The sequence below is a fragment of the Ambystoma mexicanum genome, chromosome 4q, assembly GCF_040938575.1.
Source record: "Ambystoma mexicanum isolate Mex_15411 chromosome 4q, UKY_AmexF1_1, whole genome shotgun sequence".
Taxonomy (NCBI): Eukaryota; Metazoa; Chordata; class Amphibia; order Caudata; family Ambystomatidae; genus Ambystoma; species Ambystoma mexicanum.
The window spans coordinates 658,556,953-658,573,430 of NC_090928.1; the positions used below are offsets into that span (position 1 = coordinate 658,556,953).

General features: G+C 45.2%; 1 protein-coding gene across 1 annotated transcript in view; it reads left to right on the forward strand.

Moving 5' to 3' along the window:
- ACYP2 (acylphosphatase 2) overlaps positions 1 to 16,478 on the forward strand; it is a 1,335,183-nt gene that overhangs the window by 1,160,814 nt on the left and 157,891 nt on the right. The window lies entirely within an intron of this gene.

The following is a 16,478-nucleotide window of genomic DNA, read 5'->3' on the forward strand; positions in this document are numbered from 1 at the left end:
CGTCCATGACCAAATGATAATGATGTGGTATTATATAGCACTTACGCATAAGTGCTTTGTATAGAAGAAATATACACCCAATATCATCCAACCTGTTTTGGTAATCATTTATCGATCTTATAAGGATGAAAGGCTGAGTTGAGGAGTTTAAGAACAGACTAAATCAGTGACTCTGAAGTGTGCCTGAAATAAACCTTTAATGAGTCTAGCAATTATTGTATAGAATTCCAGAATGACACACTATTTGGTATTCCTATTCTTTCTTATTTAGGGTCAGTGCTGAAATTGTTAGACTTGTGGCACTCCTGTTCTTATTTTTCTTCTTTTTTTAAGGAGCCTGAACAAGAAAGCCAGCCAATCCAGAAGTTAAGGGCCACATGGTGGAGCTTGCATTGTAAAAAAATAAAATAAAAAAAAAAAACGTCTTTTTTTAGAGGTCGCAAGGGAGACCTCAGAGGTCGCAGTTGTGTCCTCTGGTGACCCCTAAATGGCATCCCTGGGACTTACACAATGAAACAGAGCCTACCTACCAACAGCAATCCTAGATCCGTTAAAAGAAGTTAGAGACTACCTCTGATGCCCCCTGACACCAGCTCCAGTGCGGAAAATGCTACATTGATCCGTAATAACAATGTTGTTACACCGGATCAGAATTGTTTTGTTATTTCACCAAGGACCCTTGGAACAGGGGTCTCTACAACAGATCAGAGTGCCTTGTGTATGGGGGCTGATCTGCATCATGAGGTTGCTGAAGGTGATAGCATTGTTATTCAGCAGGGGCCCTTGGGACCGCGATCCCTACAACAGATCAGAGTGCCTTGTGTATGGGGGCTGATCTGCATCATGAGGTCGCTGAAGGTGATAGCATTGTTATTCAGCAGGGGCCCTTGGGACCGCGATCCCTACAACAGATCAGAGTGCCTTGTGTATGGGGGCTGATCTGCATCATGAGGTTGCTGAAGGTGATAGCATTGTTATTCAGCAGGGGCCCTTGGGACCGCGATCCCTACAAAAGATCAGAGTGCCTTTTGTATGGGGTATGATCTGCATCATGGGAATGCTGCGAGTCGCAACCTTGTTTTTTTACCAATGGTCCTGGGAACCGGGGCCCCTTTAATGCCACACAATGTCTTTATGTCAAGCACTGATTTATTTTATTTTATTTGTTGGCATGTTTAGAGCGCACAGCTGCCCTCAGGTATCTCTGCGCTGTACAAGAAGGCTTACTTAGTTGCATAAGTGCTTGCGAAGGCAAACATACATACATGTTCCATAACCCCGTGTAGCAGGGGGTGGCTTGTTTAGTTACGTAAGTGCTTGCAGATGCAGACAGTTCGTCTAACCCATCTTAAGGGTCGATAGCAGCATACATATGCAAAAGTCAAAATAGGTGGCACAGACATGTTGCCCAGCCCCATGTTGCAGAGTGGCAGCAGAGTACAAATGCAAAGTCAAAATAGGTAGCACAGACATGTTGCCCAGCCCCATGTTGCAGGGTGGCAGCAGAGTACAAATGCAAAGTCAAAATAGGTGGCACAGACATGTTGCCCAGCCCCATGGTTCAGGGCAGCAGCAGAGTACAAATGCAAAGTCAAGAATAGGTGGCACAGAAATGTTGCCCAGCCCCACGTTGCATGGGGGCAGCATAGTACAAATGCAAAGTCAAAATTAGGTTGCACAAACATGTTGGCCAGCCCCATGTTGCAGGGCGGAAGCAACATACCAGTGCAAAGTTAAAGTAGGTGGTACAGACATGTTGCTCAGCACAATGTTGCAGGCGGCAGTATCAAAAAAATGCAAAGTCAGATTCGGTGTCAAGACATGTTGCCCGGCTATATGTTGCAGGGCTGTACCATAATACCAGGTGCAGGGACAGATTAGGTTTTATGGACATGTTGCGAGGCGGCAACAGCATATAATGCATTGAGACAGTTTAGATGGGTGTGACTAGGAAGAGAAGGGATAGCGAGGGGGAGAGGTGGTGGGAGGCGGGGGGTGGCGATCTAATGCGGCATACAGATGACCAGGAGGTTAGGGAAGACCATTTATTATACAGGTGACCATGGGGGTGGGGTGATGCACACACAGCATACGGGCCACCAGGGCGGAGGGGGGATGCACACACAGCATGCGGCTACGAAGGGAGTGGGGGGAGACACCAGAAAACATACTAGTAGCAAGTTACAGGTAGGTTAGGCCAGACACGTAACAACCAAAGTTTGGAGGTAATAAAGCTACGAACGGGGTAACAGGTTTAAAGGGACTGCGGCAAAGTTTAGAGAAGTTCATGGTGCCGGTCTTGAAGAAGGTTGCAGGCAGGTGTGCTTGAGAGACGCTTTGCGAACATGGTGGAGTGTAAAAGTTAGTTGAGGGGCACAGATGTAGAAGTGCTCGAGTGACGCAATCTTGGGCAAGTGTCTACATTGGGAGGAGTAGGTCTTACCTCTATCGTGACCTTCTCCGGCTTCCCAGGAAGACAGGGAAAGACGGGGCATGCCTTAGCGCTGTGCCTTGGAGCATGTGCCGGCTTCGCCTCGCGGCTTGTGCCGCAGCCCCATTCGTGCAGGGCTGGGGCTAATCAGATGCAAGGAAGCTGCAAGGTGCTTGCAGCCAGGCACATCATGTCGGGCAAAAGGTAGAGGGTGATCCCGGCGGCTATCTTGGTGTCGCATGATATCCATTGATGCTGTTGCAGGCAGTGGGGGAGTGAGGCTGCCATGGTGGAATAAGGCACAACCTCACTCCCCAGATCCAGGGAAAGACTCAGTGTCCTTAGATCAAAACACCCAATTGCTTGAGATTGGCAGTTCCTTTCCATGTGAAACACATTATTAAATGTGGGCAAATGGGCTTGTGGCCTGCAAATCCTGTGGCATCATGCAGGAGAACATGTGGCTTAAAACGACCCTGAATTTAGGAAAGATATGGGGTGTGTAAATACAAAAGCATTTTTAACTGTTCTCTCCCGCAAAAGACAAAAGCCTCAAGCCCCAATACAGAACGATGTTACAAATTAACATGTTGTTGAAGTAGGGGTAAGGTCTAAAGGGACACGCTTTTTTGCAAAAGAAGTAAATATGCACCTAGTACTGGGACAGGGGGTGTTAAGCTGCCAAGCAGCATGTCTATGAACTGTGAGGATGCACCTGGTCCTCAGGCTATAGCAACAACAGACGATTACCCTGGTGGCAAACATGCGCGTTCAACAGAGCGATGACACAGCCCGAGAGTTGTGGTAATCAGCGACTATGACAACACCATGATAGAATGTAACCCCCTGATTGATAAAACACAGTCTACATAGTTAACTAATGGGCAAAGTGTAACAGGTTTTAGTTATTTATTAGAAAATACTATAGGGAACTGTAAAGATCAAATGATAGCAAATACTGTTGTCGATGCCCCGATGAACCCATCCAATAGCACCACCAGGCCCAAGGGCAATCATTCACCAGCACATTTAGGGTCTATTTGCCAGTATGAGCCAGATCTCCATCCGTATGAAAACATCAGCCCTTGGGAGCATGAGGGTGTATTTGTGGGGGCTCGTGATAGGCCTGTTAGCCAGGGTGTGCAGTTTGATTGTATAGATGCAGCACTGGGTGCTCTGGGCGCTGATGAGTTACAACCCTGTATTAATATGTCCACTCAGGAGGTTTGTGAAATGGCTTATAATCTCTTCCAACCGACCCCTGAAACACATCTTGTAATGGGTTGGACAAGTAAAGGAACTGCCGATATGGAGCGATTGGGTATTTTGGTTTTAGCACACTGATCAATGCTTGACATAAAGACGATGTATGGCATTGTAGGGACCCAGGTTCCGTGGTGAAATAACAATGCAACGACCTTCAGAGCCGCCATACTGCAGATCAGCCCCTATACAAAATGTGCTCTGATCTGATGTAGAGACCCCTGTTCTAAGGGTCCTTGGTGAAATAAGGCTGCGACCAACACCGCCCCCGGGATGCAGATCAGCCCCGATACAAAAAGTGTGCGATCTTGTTGAGCCCCTGGTCCTAGGGGTACTTTGTGTAACAACAAAACAATTCTGATCCACTGTAACACTGTTATTACAGACTGATGTATCCTTCTCCACACTGTAGCTGGAACCAAGGACATCAGAGGTACTCTTTGACTTCTTTAACAGATCTAGGATTCCTGTTAGTGGGTAGGCTCAGTTTCATGGTGTTAGCCCCACTTTGTGGATCCACCACTGATGGACGTGCAGCCCCGTTTATGGAATCCATTGTAATTTTAAAGAGAGTTTGGATTTAAAACACGCTCTCAACGTGTCTATAAAACTGCTGTCTTTAAAGGTTTAAAATAAACCTTTAAAGGTTTAAAATAACTATAGACTAATAACATAAGGCATGACCACTGGCTATTTTAAGGAACATTTTCTCATCCGGGCCTATAATAGGGCTCTCCAGTAGAGATATAGTGCTTGTATCTTGCAGCTATTTCTGGTGCTATGTGCAGCTATCAAGCCTTGTCTGTACACGTGCACCAGTGCTGCATCATGCACAGTGATGAAAGGCTCCAAAGGCTTGTTACCTTCACAGCCCCAACCCGACGGCTATCTCTGTATGATAGATAGCAATGCCTAAAGAGAAAAAGAAGGTTTAGATTTTAAAAATATGATCACAACATGTCTGTAGAGCAACTGTCTTCAGAGGTTTAAAATAACTATAGATTAATAACACACAGCCAGACCTCTGGCTATTTTAAGGATTTTTGTCTTACCTATTCCCACAGAAGGGTTTGAGCCTAGGTCATGCGCTGGTCAACTCTTGCAGGGCTGTCCTATAGAGGGGCTGCAATTGTGTTTTATCTGTATAGTACGCCAGCATGGGGTAGTGCCCTGAGTGCGGATAAGACGTTGTTCTTCAAAGGGTCCAGCTCATCGTTATCACCATGGGGCAGCCCAATTGTTGTCTCAGTGTGCCATCCCACAATCCAAAGTCATCTTTTAAAGGCTATATTAATGCCTTGTTAAGGATTATCAGATTGTGCCCACAAGCCATACAAGGGGTAGCAATTGTGCTGTCTCAAGCGATCCTCCGACATAGCTTGAACCTTTCTTTTAAGTGGACCTCACCCTGCAAAACATAAAGACGGCATGTTTTTTTGTCTGCAGTAACATCAATATACACTTATTACAAGTGCCTACAGCCAATGTCGTTATACTCTAAATACTGTTAGACTCACAGGTTTATTAACAGCTATCATACATATATATATATATAGTCAGTAAAAGAAATCTTAGTTAAGGTGATCAGATATAACGACACAAAACACCTGAAATTCAGCAATCGCATGTTGAGTCCAATTTAATTATGTGCACCCTGTTGCGAAGCGTATGACCACGGTGATGACGTCACTGATGACATAACTGATTACATCACTGGTGACATCACTAATGACATCACACATGACATCAATGATGAGATCAATAATACATCAAATATGACATTACTGATTAAATAAATTGGATTATTTTTGTTGACCTCTTTTGATACATATTTTATTTTATTGCACTTAATAATAACAACATGACCTGGAACAATACACTGACACAGAAGTATGATTACGTGTGGCACATTCATTTGTAATACTTATCAACTTAGAAACTTTAAAATAAAAAATATGTAACGTTATACAAATGGTTTGAATTTCATGTATTAGTAAATAATTACAATACTTAATTGCAGAGAAAGTACCTGATTCTGGTAAATATTTTTCAGGTATTTCCAACATAATATAATAAGTATATCTAGTAGTAAAAAATAAATAAGAATAGATAGATGTAGGAACATGTTTAATAGAAAGTGTTATGAAAATTGTCAATGTTCACATTTAAATTCACAATTCTCATTGTAACAACCTTACATCAACACAAAAGTAATCACATGTTATGCTATGTTGACTTTTAACGCGCTCCGCTACCGCCCTGGGACAGTCTCCAGGCGCTCATACAAAAGAAAGTATTTGTGCTACTGTGCATTGTGGCAATATGTAATCTAAGAATTCATAGTTTGGTTAATATGAAAAAAATCAGTTACTCATGCTACATAATTGTACCGCGAGTTACATTCAAAGAAACAAGGGCAGAATACATTTTACTGTGTAAGCATGAAATATGTACACAAGTGTTATGTTAAAAAACAGTCATATTTCAAAATGTAATTAATCAAACCAGTGACATAAATGATGTCATGCATGATGTAATTAGTGATGCCATCAGTGATGTTGTGTATGATGTAATTAGTGATGTCACCAGTGATGTCATCAGTGTTGTCATCATTGTGTTCAAACACTGCACAACAGGGAGTTCATAGTTATGGTGGACTTGCTAAAAATGTGATTGCTGAATGTCAGGGGTTTTGTTGTGTTAAACCTAATCACCTTAACTCTCTCTTTTTTTCACTGAATTTCAAAGGTTTTGTTGCTATGTATTTTTTTACATTAAAACTGATCACCTTAACTCTCTCCTAACTAAAGTTTGTTCGTTGAATTTCAAGGGTTTTGTTATACTATAGTTTCTTCAGGGCCCACTAGCCATGGGGTTGGGCCATCGCCACTGTACATAATGCGCCAATCGGTTTCTTCACGGCCCACTAGCCAGGACCCTTGTTCATGGGCAGTGGCCATGTTGCACCAATTGCTTTAACTGGGGGCCAGAGGCTATATCCTTTGGCCATGGCCAGCAGCCACTGTCTTTGGCCATGGCCTCTGTACATATTGCACCATTAGGTTTCTTTGGGGTCCACTAGCCATGACCATCGGCACAGAGACCCATTGCCCCCTGCCTAGGAGATATGATCACTGCAGGTGTACAATTACTTTTTAAATTTTCACTCTCTCCCCATTCCCGTGGGATTCCCCCGATATTTCCCCGATTGAGGCAAAGGACTACACATGCATCAGCATTGAACTACCCATGCCCACGGGATGCCCCGTTATTCCCCCGATAAAGCTAAAAAATCTCACCAAGTTCCCCCCTCCTCTTTCCTTTGTCCCCCACTCACCCAATTGCTCTTTTCCTCATTTGCCCTATCCTGGTCATTACCCCTATCAGTGTATGGTTTGTGTGACAGATTTTCTTCTCTGAGGTGGACTTGATTGAAATGCGAGTGCTGAATTTCATGGGTTTTGTTGCCTTAAATCTGATAACCTTAACTCTCTCACTTAGCAAATGGTTTTTCACTGAATTTCAAGGGTTTGGCGCTATACCTTAGTATCCTCAGGGCCCAATAGCCAGGGCCTTCTGCTGTGGCCACTGTACATGTCATACCAATAGTTTTCTTTTGGGCCCACTAGCCATAGCCCTCAGCCATGGTCAGTATTCACGGCCGTACATGTTGCATAGTTTCTTGAGGTCTCACTAACAATGCCCTTCGGTTGTAGCCTCTGCACGTGTTGCACCAATATCTTTCTTTTGGGCCTACTAGCCATGGCCACTGGCCATGTTACACCATGCATTTGTTACCAAACACCATTACCCCGTGCCCAGTAGATGTAGGCACTGTACATGTCAAACTCCTTATTGTCATGGTAATTTCACAGTAATAATTTCCAATAACTGAAATTCCTGTGGTAGAGTGACAGTTCGCCGATTCCTGCGATAATGGAAAAAATTGTTAATGAGTCCCCCTTCTTTTTTCCAGGCCCCCTCACTCCATTCAATTGCCTTTTCCCTCCCTAAAACTATCCGATTACCATTATCACTCATCGCTTTGTGTGACGCACATTATTTTCTGAGCGTGTCTTGCACCATTGCCGCTGTAATCTTGTGAGATTCACGTGGTCTTACCCTGATAAACTGAAATTTTTCTACCCGTAACAGGCTCCCTGTCCCACCCCCAAATCGCCAACTTCACATGGTGTCTTCTTTCTCACTCTCGACCTCTAGCCTGATGTGGTTGCTATTGGTATTGCTATTGGTATTTATATAGCGCCTAATCTGTGTTCCCCTAGGAGTGACTACATAAATAGAAGAATTTGTTTTCATTCTCTTTCTGATGTCGAGAATGTTATTAGTCTATGTAAGGTCGTCGGGAAGTTAATTCCAAAGTTTGTTCCAAATCTGCCTAGCTTTTTTCGCGCCACTGCTGTTCAAAAACTGCACTTTTCTCGATGGGAAAACAAATGGGAGTAGGCTGAAAACTGTATTTTTATGTTTTCTTAATACCCTTTTAATTTTTTGATGAATTGTTCCCAAAATGTCCAGCTTGTGGTGGTCATTGATAAACCTCTGGTTTAAAAAATGTCATCCAAATCCATCCAGCAATTCAAAGTTATTAGCCTGTCTCAGCCTCTCTGCTGCAAAGCACCAAGACAGATAGAAAGGTTTTGAGACGCACGGGGTACTAGGTTCTCTGTTGAGTATTTTAAAAACCACAGGATGGAGTTACCCCAAACCAGTCAAGGAAATTAAGTCAACTCTTTGTGCCCAAATTGTTTCTTATTTTATTTATTTATTTATTTTCAAACTTATAAAGCACACTAAGCCAAATGGCATTAAGGCGCTGGTTACAAGGTTACATATACTGGTTACCAAGTTACAATGTCTGAATATGGTTGGCAGGCCAGTCTTTTAGAGTAAAAGGAGAACAGATCTGGACCAAATCTGGTCCAAATCTGCTAGGCGGTTTTCATGCTACAGCTATTCAAAAACTGCACTTTTTCTGTATGTGGAAATCGATGCTAGTTGGCTGAAAACATCATCGTTATGCTTTCTTAAAAACGTTTTCATTTTTTGATGAACTGTTTCCAGCATTTCCAGTTTGGGGTGGCCACTGACAAATCTTTGGTTTTGAAAATGTCATCTAAATCCATCCAGCAAGTGAAAAGTTATTAGCTTTGCTAAGCCTCTTTGCTGTAAAAAGCACCAAGACCAATATAAAGGTATTAAGGAGCAGGGGGCACCCCCATTTCTGTCAAATATCTTAAAAACTACTGGATGGATTTACCACAAGCCAATGAAGTCAACGCTTTACGCCCAAGTTGTTTCTCATTTGGTCCAAATCTGCCCGGCGGTTTTCGTGCTGCGGTTGTTCAAAAAGAGCACTTTTTCTGTATGGGAAAATGAATTGGCTGAAAACTGTGAAAATGTGGTGTTTTGTTTTCTTAACAACTTTTTCATTTTATAATATATTGTTCCCAACATTTACAGTTTGGGGGGGTGTCTCTTGACAAACATTTTGTTTTGAACATTTTATCCAAATCATCCAGCAAGTCAAGCGTTATTAGCCATGAAAATGGCTGTTTTTTTATTTCTCAAAAGCCTCTCAGCCTCAATGCACCATGGGAGAAATAGCTATAATTTTGGGAGAAGGGTGCACACCTTCTCCCTCAAATATTTGAACAACTAATGGACAGAATAACTCCAGGCCCCTCCCGGAAATAGAATCAACGCTTCGTGCCCACATTGTTTCATACCTGGTTCAAATACATCCAGCTGCTTTTGCTGTGTGATGTGCAGAAATGTTGACTTTTTCTTAATGGTGAAATGAATAGTAGTAGGCAGAAAACAGTGTTTTTTTTGCTAATTTAATAACTTTTTCATTTTCTAACAAATCTTTCCCACAATTACTAGTCTGGGGCAGCACTGTGACAAGCTTTTTTTTTTGCAAAATTTCAGCCAAATCAAATGTTATTAGCAATTCAATTTTCAGATTTCCTATGGAACTTGATACTCACCTTAACTATAGTGCAGCAAACACTGCACAATTATTTATAAAGCGCTTGGAGGAGAAGATCAACTGGACCGTGGAAGGTATAATAAGCTGAGAACCAGAGTGCGCCCCTCGCCCCCTTTGTTTGGAAAAATGTTTTTGGGAGTTCCGGACTCCAGAGGTGGCAGCACCGGGGTGACACATGCCCCTACTCAGGAGAGCCACACTGTTGGTTTCTCCACTCCCTCCACTGTGGGATGTACACTATGTAATTGGAGGGTGAGTTGGTTCCTGGCTAACCGCATTGACTACAGCAACCAGAATTCCCTGAGGCCACATTTGCTATTAACCAGCAACACCTGAACAGACTGCCTCCCTAAAGATTGCAGGAGGCATCAAAGTGCTTGGAGAAGATCAACTTTAGTGTGGAAGGTATACTAAGCTGGGAACCAGAGTTCGCCATTCGCCCCCCCCCTTTGTTTGGAAAAATGTTTTTGGGAGTTCCGGATTCCAGAGGTGGCAGCACCGGGGTGACACATGCCCCTACTCAGGAGAGCCATGCTGTTGGTTTTCCCCCCTCCGTTCCTGGCTTACTGCATTGACTACGGCAACCAGAATTCCCTGAGGCCACATTTAGTATTAACCACCAACACCTGAACAGACTTCCTCCCTGCAGATTGCAAGAGGCATGAAAGCGCTTGGAGGAGAAGATCAACTGGACTGTGGAAGGTTTACTCAGGAGAACCATGCTGTTGGTTTCCCCCCTCCCCCACTGTGGGATGAACCAGAGTGCGCCCCTCGCCCCCCTTGTTTGGAAAAGGTTTTTTGGAGTTCCGGGCTCCAGAGGTGGCAGCACCGGGGTGACACATGCCCCTACTAAGGAGAAACACACTGTTGGTTTTCCCCCACCCCCACTGTGGGTTTTACACTATGTAACTGGAAGGTGAGTTGGTTCCTGGCGAACTGCATTGTCTACAGCAACCAGAATTCCCTGTGGTCACATTTGGTATTAACCATCAACACCTGAACAGACTGCCTCCCTAAAGATTGCAGGAGGCAGGAAAGTGCTTGGAGAAGATCAACTTTACTGTGGAAGGTATACTAAGCTGGGAACCAGAGTTCGCCACTCGCCCCCCACTTGTTTGGAAAAATGTTTTTGGGAGTTCCGGACTCCAGAGGTGGCAGCACCGGGGTGACACATGCCCCTACTAAGGAGAGCCACACTGTTGGTTTACCCCCTCCCCCACTGTGGGATTTACATTATATTATTGGAGGGTGAGTTGGTTCCTGGCTAACTGCATCGTCTACAGCAACCAGAATTCTCTGAGGCCACATTTGGTATTAACCAGCAACACCTGAACAGACTGCCCCCCTAAAGATTGTAAGAGGCATGAACGCGCTTGGAGGAGAAGATCAACTGGTCCGTGGAAGGTACGCTAAGCTGAGAACCAGAGTGCGCCCCTCACCCCCTTTGTTTGGAAAAATGTTTTTGGGAGTTCTGGATTCCAGAGGTGGCAGCACCGGGGTGACACATGCCCCTACTCAGGAGAGCCATGCCGTTGGTTTTCCCCCTCCCCCCACTGTGGGATTTACACTATGTAATTGGACGGTAAGTGGGTTCCTGGCTAACTGCATTCACTACGGCAACCAGAATTCCCTGAGGCCACATTTGGTATTAACCAGCAACACCTGAACAGACTTCCTCCCTGCAGATTGCAAGAGGCATGAAAGCGCTTGGAGGAGAAGATCAACTGGACTGTGGAAGGTTTACTAAGCTGTGAACCAGAGTGCGCACCTCGACCCCCTTGTTTGGAAAAGGTTTTTGGGAGTTCCGGACTCCAGACGTGGCAGCACCGGGGTGACACATGCCCCTACTAAGGAGAGCCACACTGTTGGTTTTCCCCCTCCCCCACTATGGGATTTACACTGTTATTGGAGGGTGAGGTGGTTCCTGGCTAACTGCATCGACTACACAACCAGAATTCTCTGAGGACTTAATTTGGTATTAACGAGCAACACCTGAACAGACTTCCTCCCTGCAGATTGCAAGAGGCATGAAAGTGCTTGGAGGAGAAGATCAACTGGACCGTGGAAGGTATAATAAGCTGAGAACCAGAGTGCGCCCCTCGCCCCCTTTGTTTGGAAAAATGTTTTTGGGAGTTCCGGACTCCAGAGGTGGCAGCACCGGAGTGACACATGCCCCTACTCAGGAGAGCCACACTGTTGGTTTCTCCACTCCCTCCACTGTGGGATGTACACTATGTAATTGGAGGGTGAGTTGGTTCCTGGCTAACTGCATTGACTACAGCAACCAGAATTCCCTGAGGCCACATTTGCTATTAACCAGCAACACCTGAACAGACTGCCTCCCTAAAGATTGCAGGAGGCATGAAAGTGCTTGGAGAAGATCAACTTTACTGGGAAGGTATACTAAGCTGGGAACCAGAGTTCGCCATTCGCCCCCCCCCCTTGTTTGGAAAAATGTTTTTGGGAGTTCCGGATTCCAGAGGTGGCAGCACCGGGGTGACACATGCCCCTACTAAGGAGAGCCACACTGTTGGTTTTCCCCCTCCCCCCACTGTGGGTTTTACACTATGTAACTGGAAGGTGAGTTGGTTCCTGGCGAACTGCATTGTCTACAGCAACCAGAATTCCCTGTGGTCACATTTGGTATTAACCATCAACACCTGAACAGACTGCCTCCCTAAAGATGGCAGGAGGCATGAAAGTGCTTGGAGAAGATCAACTTTACTGTGGAAGGTATACTAAGCTGGGAACCAGAGTTCGCCACTCGCCCCCCACTTGTTTGGAAAAATGTTTTTGGGAGTTCCGGATTCCAGAGGTGGCAGCACCGGGGTGACACATGCCCCTACTCAGGAGAGCCATGCTGTTGGTTTCCCCCCTCCCCCACTGTGGGATTTACACTATGTAATTGGACGGTAAGTGGGTTCCTGGGTAACTGCATTGACTACGGCAACCAGAATTCTCTGAGGCCACATTTGGTATTAACATGCAACACCTGAACAGACTTCCTCCCTGCAGATTGCAAGAGGCATGAAAGCGCTTGGAGGAGAAGATCAACTGGACTGTGGAAGGTTTACTAAGCTGTGAACCAGAGTGCACCCCTCACCCCCCTGGTTTGGAAAAGGTTTTTGGGAGTTCCGGACTCCAGAGGTGGCAGCACCGGGGTGACACATGCCCCTACTAAGGAGAGCCACACTGTTGGTTTTCCCCCTCCCCCACTGTGGGATTTACATTATATTATTGAAGGGTGAGTTGGTTCCTGGCTAACTGCATCGTCTACAGCAACCAGAATTCTCTGAGGCCACATTTGGTATTAACCAGCAACACCTGAACAGACTGCCCCCCTAAAGATTGTAAGAGGCATGAACGCGCTTGGAGGAGAAGATCAACTGGTCCGTGGAAGGTATACTAAGCTGAGAACCAGAGTGCGCCCCTCGCCCCCTTTGTTTGGAAAAATGTTTTTGGGAGTTCTGGATTCCAGAGGTGGCAGCACCGGGGTGACACATGCCCCTACTCAGGAGAGCCATGCCGTTGGTTTTCCCCCCTCCCCCCACTGTGGGATTTACACTATGTAATTGGACAGTAAGTAGGTTCCTGGCTAACTACATTGACTACGGCAACCAGAATTCCCTGAGGCCACATTTGGTATTAACGAGCAACACCTGAACAGACTTCCTCCCTGCGGATTGCAAGAGGCATGAACGCGCTTGGAGAAGATCAACTGGTCCGTGGAAGGTATACTAAGCTGAGAACCAGAGTGCGCCCCTCACCCCACTTGTTTGGAAAACATTTTGGGGAGTCCCGGACTCCAGAGGTGGCAGCACCGGGGTGACACATGGCCCTACTCAGGAGATCCACACTGTTGGTTTTTCCCCTCCCCCCACTGTGGGATTTACACTATGTAATTGGAGGGTGAGTTTGTTCCTGGCTAACTGCATTGACTACGCCAACCAGAATTCCCTGAGGCCACATTTGGCATTAACCTGTAGAGGATGTCCTAAATAAAACCTACACTCCAGTCACCCATGTACTAAGCTGAGAACCAGAGCGCGCCCCTCAGCCCCTTTGTTTGGAAACATTTTTTTGGGAGTTCCGGACTCAAGAGGTGGCAGCACCGGGTTGACTCATGTCTCTACTCAGGAGAGCATCACTGTTGGTTTTCCCCTCTCCCCCCACTGTGGGATTTACACTATGTAACTGGAGGGTGAGTTGGTTCCTGGATAACTGCATTGACTACAGCAACTAGAATTCCCTAAGGCCCCATTTGGTATTAACCAGCAACACCTGAAGAGACTGCCTCCTTGGAGATTGCAAGAGGCATGCAAGCGCTTGGAGGAGAAGATCAACTGGACTGTGGAAGGTATACTAAGCTGGGAACCAGAGTGCGCCCCTCACCACAATTGTTTGGAAAACATTTTGGGGATTCCTGGACTCCAGAGGTGGCAGCACCGGGGTGACACATGGCCCTACTCAGGAGATCCACACTGTTGGTTTTTCCCAACCCCCCACTGTGGGATTTACACTATGTAATTGGAGGGTGAGTTTGTTCCTGGCTAACTGCATTGACTACTCCAACCAGAATTCCCTGAGGCCACATTTGGCATTAACCTGTAGAGGAGGTCCCAAATAAAACCTACACTCCAGTCACCCATTTTGAAGTACCAGGAACGTTCACACCGAGATATGTGACGTATGACGAGCAAATAAACCAGCAGAGAGCCGCAGTAGGACTCTGCCCAGTGCCTATTAGAAGAACACCACCTATTGAAGTACTGATACCCAGAAAACCATGGACAGTAAGGTATCCATTAAGAAAATCCTATCAACAAATGAAAGGAAATGAAGATCGCCTAAGTACAGTCCTGGAAGAAACCAAAAAGGTCTAAAGGGAAGACGAATGGTGACGTCACGAGGGCCCGGACAGACCCACATATGGAAGAAATGACAACCCGAAAATGACGCAAATAGACGAAATGCCATGAGTAAGGATATCGTGAACTTAAAGTAAAAGAATGATGTCCAAATATAAGAAAATCAAGCTGTAAGCAAAATGAAGATAGTCGACCAGTTTACACCTGTAAATATGCTTGGAACCGCAAGAAAGCTAAGAAAACAGTGCGGCTTGCTTAGTAGAAGAATAGTGCGGCAAGCGCCATTATACATAATCTACCTCAAATGAATCACATTATCATAAGTATATTTCTACTTTGCACAAGAAGCAGAATCAACCCAGGTTACTAAAGGCCAAACGAGAAAAGATTCATATTTAGCAAAATGAGAAGAGGCGACTGAAACGAAATTCAGCAGAGGCAACTCGTGCCAGGAAAGCCAAGGTCATACCAATAGAAGAGGCAAACAGTAGCTATATCTAATTGAAACTAAGAACAGAATATCCTGCCTCTGAAAGGTCGAGATAAGAAACAAAGGCAGGTGGCGGGTGAAACAAGAATCAAATACACAAATTGAGGGAAAAGAGACAAATTCACGGTGTTGGAATCACGTGAGCACCCGAGCAAGAAGAAGCAAGGGCTCACATCTACGCTTGGCACCTGACCAGGCAGAGATATCAGAACCTTTTCCAGACAGAAGATGCAGTCTCGAGGCCAACCACAGTGAAATAATTGACACATGGCTATTAAAGTGATGATTGATTGTAACCATAATCGGAGGAAGGCTGGGTAAATAAGGGGCACTCCGCACCTGACAGACCATTCTGCGTGCTGCTAAGCAAAGGAGAAAGTATGCATGGGGTTGGTGCCAACCCAATCACAATGGCCCAAATAATCTAGGGTCCTATAGTTAGTAGAACCAATGAGACGTTGTACTTTTAGTGACGTCAACAGTAGTCATTTTGAAGGAAGAGCTTAGACGCCCACCTGACAGTGTATACCCAATCCCCTCACTCCGTTACCATATACAGATATAGTACCTATAGTAAAGTTACCTTTTCCTAACCAATAGAATTGCATGTTAACTTTTGAGTGTTACACGTCAATGATGACGAGTTTTGAGTATAAATGTTACAACTTGTATGAAGTTCATTGGAGTTGAAGCGAGAAGGAAGATCGCATAACTGTTGATATCCATAACTCCCCGTCTTTTGTACATGTCATTAAACGGACTCGCTTTGCCAAACCGCTTGAGTTGTCCTTATTGTTTGGTGTTGGAGTAATAAATCTGCACCCCAATCCATCTCACGGGTGCTGCTATCTTGTCTTAAAGTGCTTCTGAGCAAACTCTGACTCCATGGGCCGGTCGGGGGTCTCAGAGTACACTTGGTAGCAGAGATTGATGGTTATCGACTATCGATTAGAATAAGACACCCATTGACCGTCGACATAAAGAAAGCCCTAGGTCCTGGACAATATCACAAGTCCTTTGCCATTCGGCTGAGTAGACTGTGGAGTTCCCCGTAGACATTGCTAGAGTAAAAATGAAATCTGCAGAACGAGGTCTGAAGGGACCTGTGTTCCCCACATAACCCCTTCCCACTACTACGGGCAGCTGAGCGGGAGAAAAGCCGGAGAAGGCGGTGACGAAGGCAGTGATCCCGAGGGTCCAGAGAGGAAACATGCGAACGGTGAGTAAAAAAGAATAAGGGTTTTGGCAAAAGTGCATGCTTTACAGCAATTAAAGGAAAAAGGTAACAGAGGGAGGCGGGAAAACCAAATATAGCTAGAAGTAGAGAAGAATGTATATATATATAGGGGGGAGGGAATAATGACTCAAGAATAATTAAGTAGATAGAGGAAAGATACCGGGGAGGACACCCGA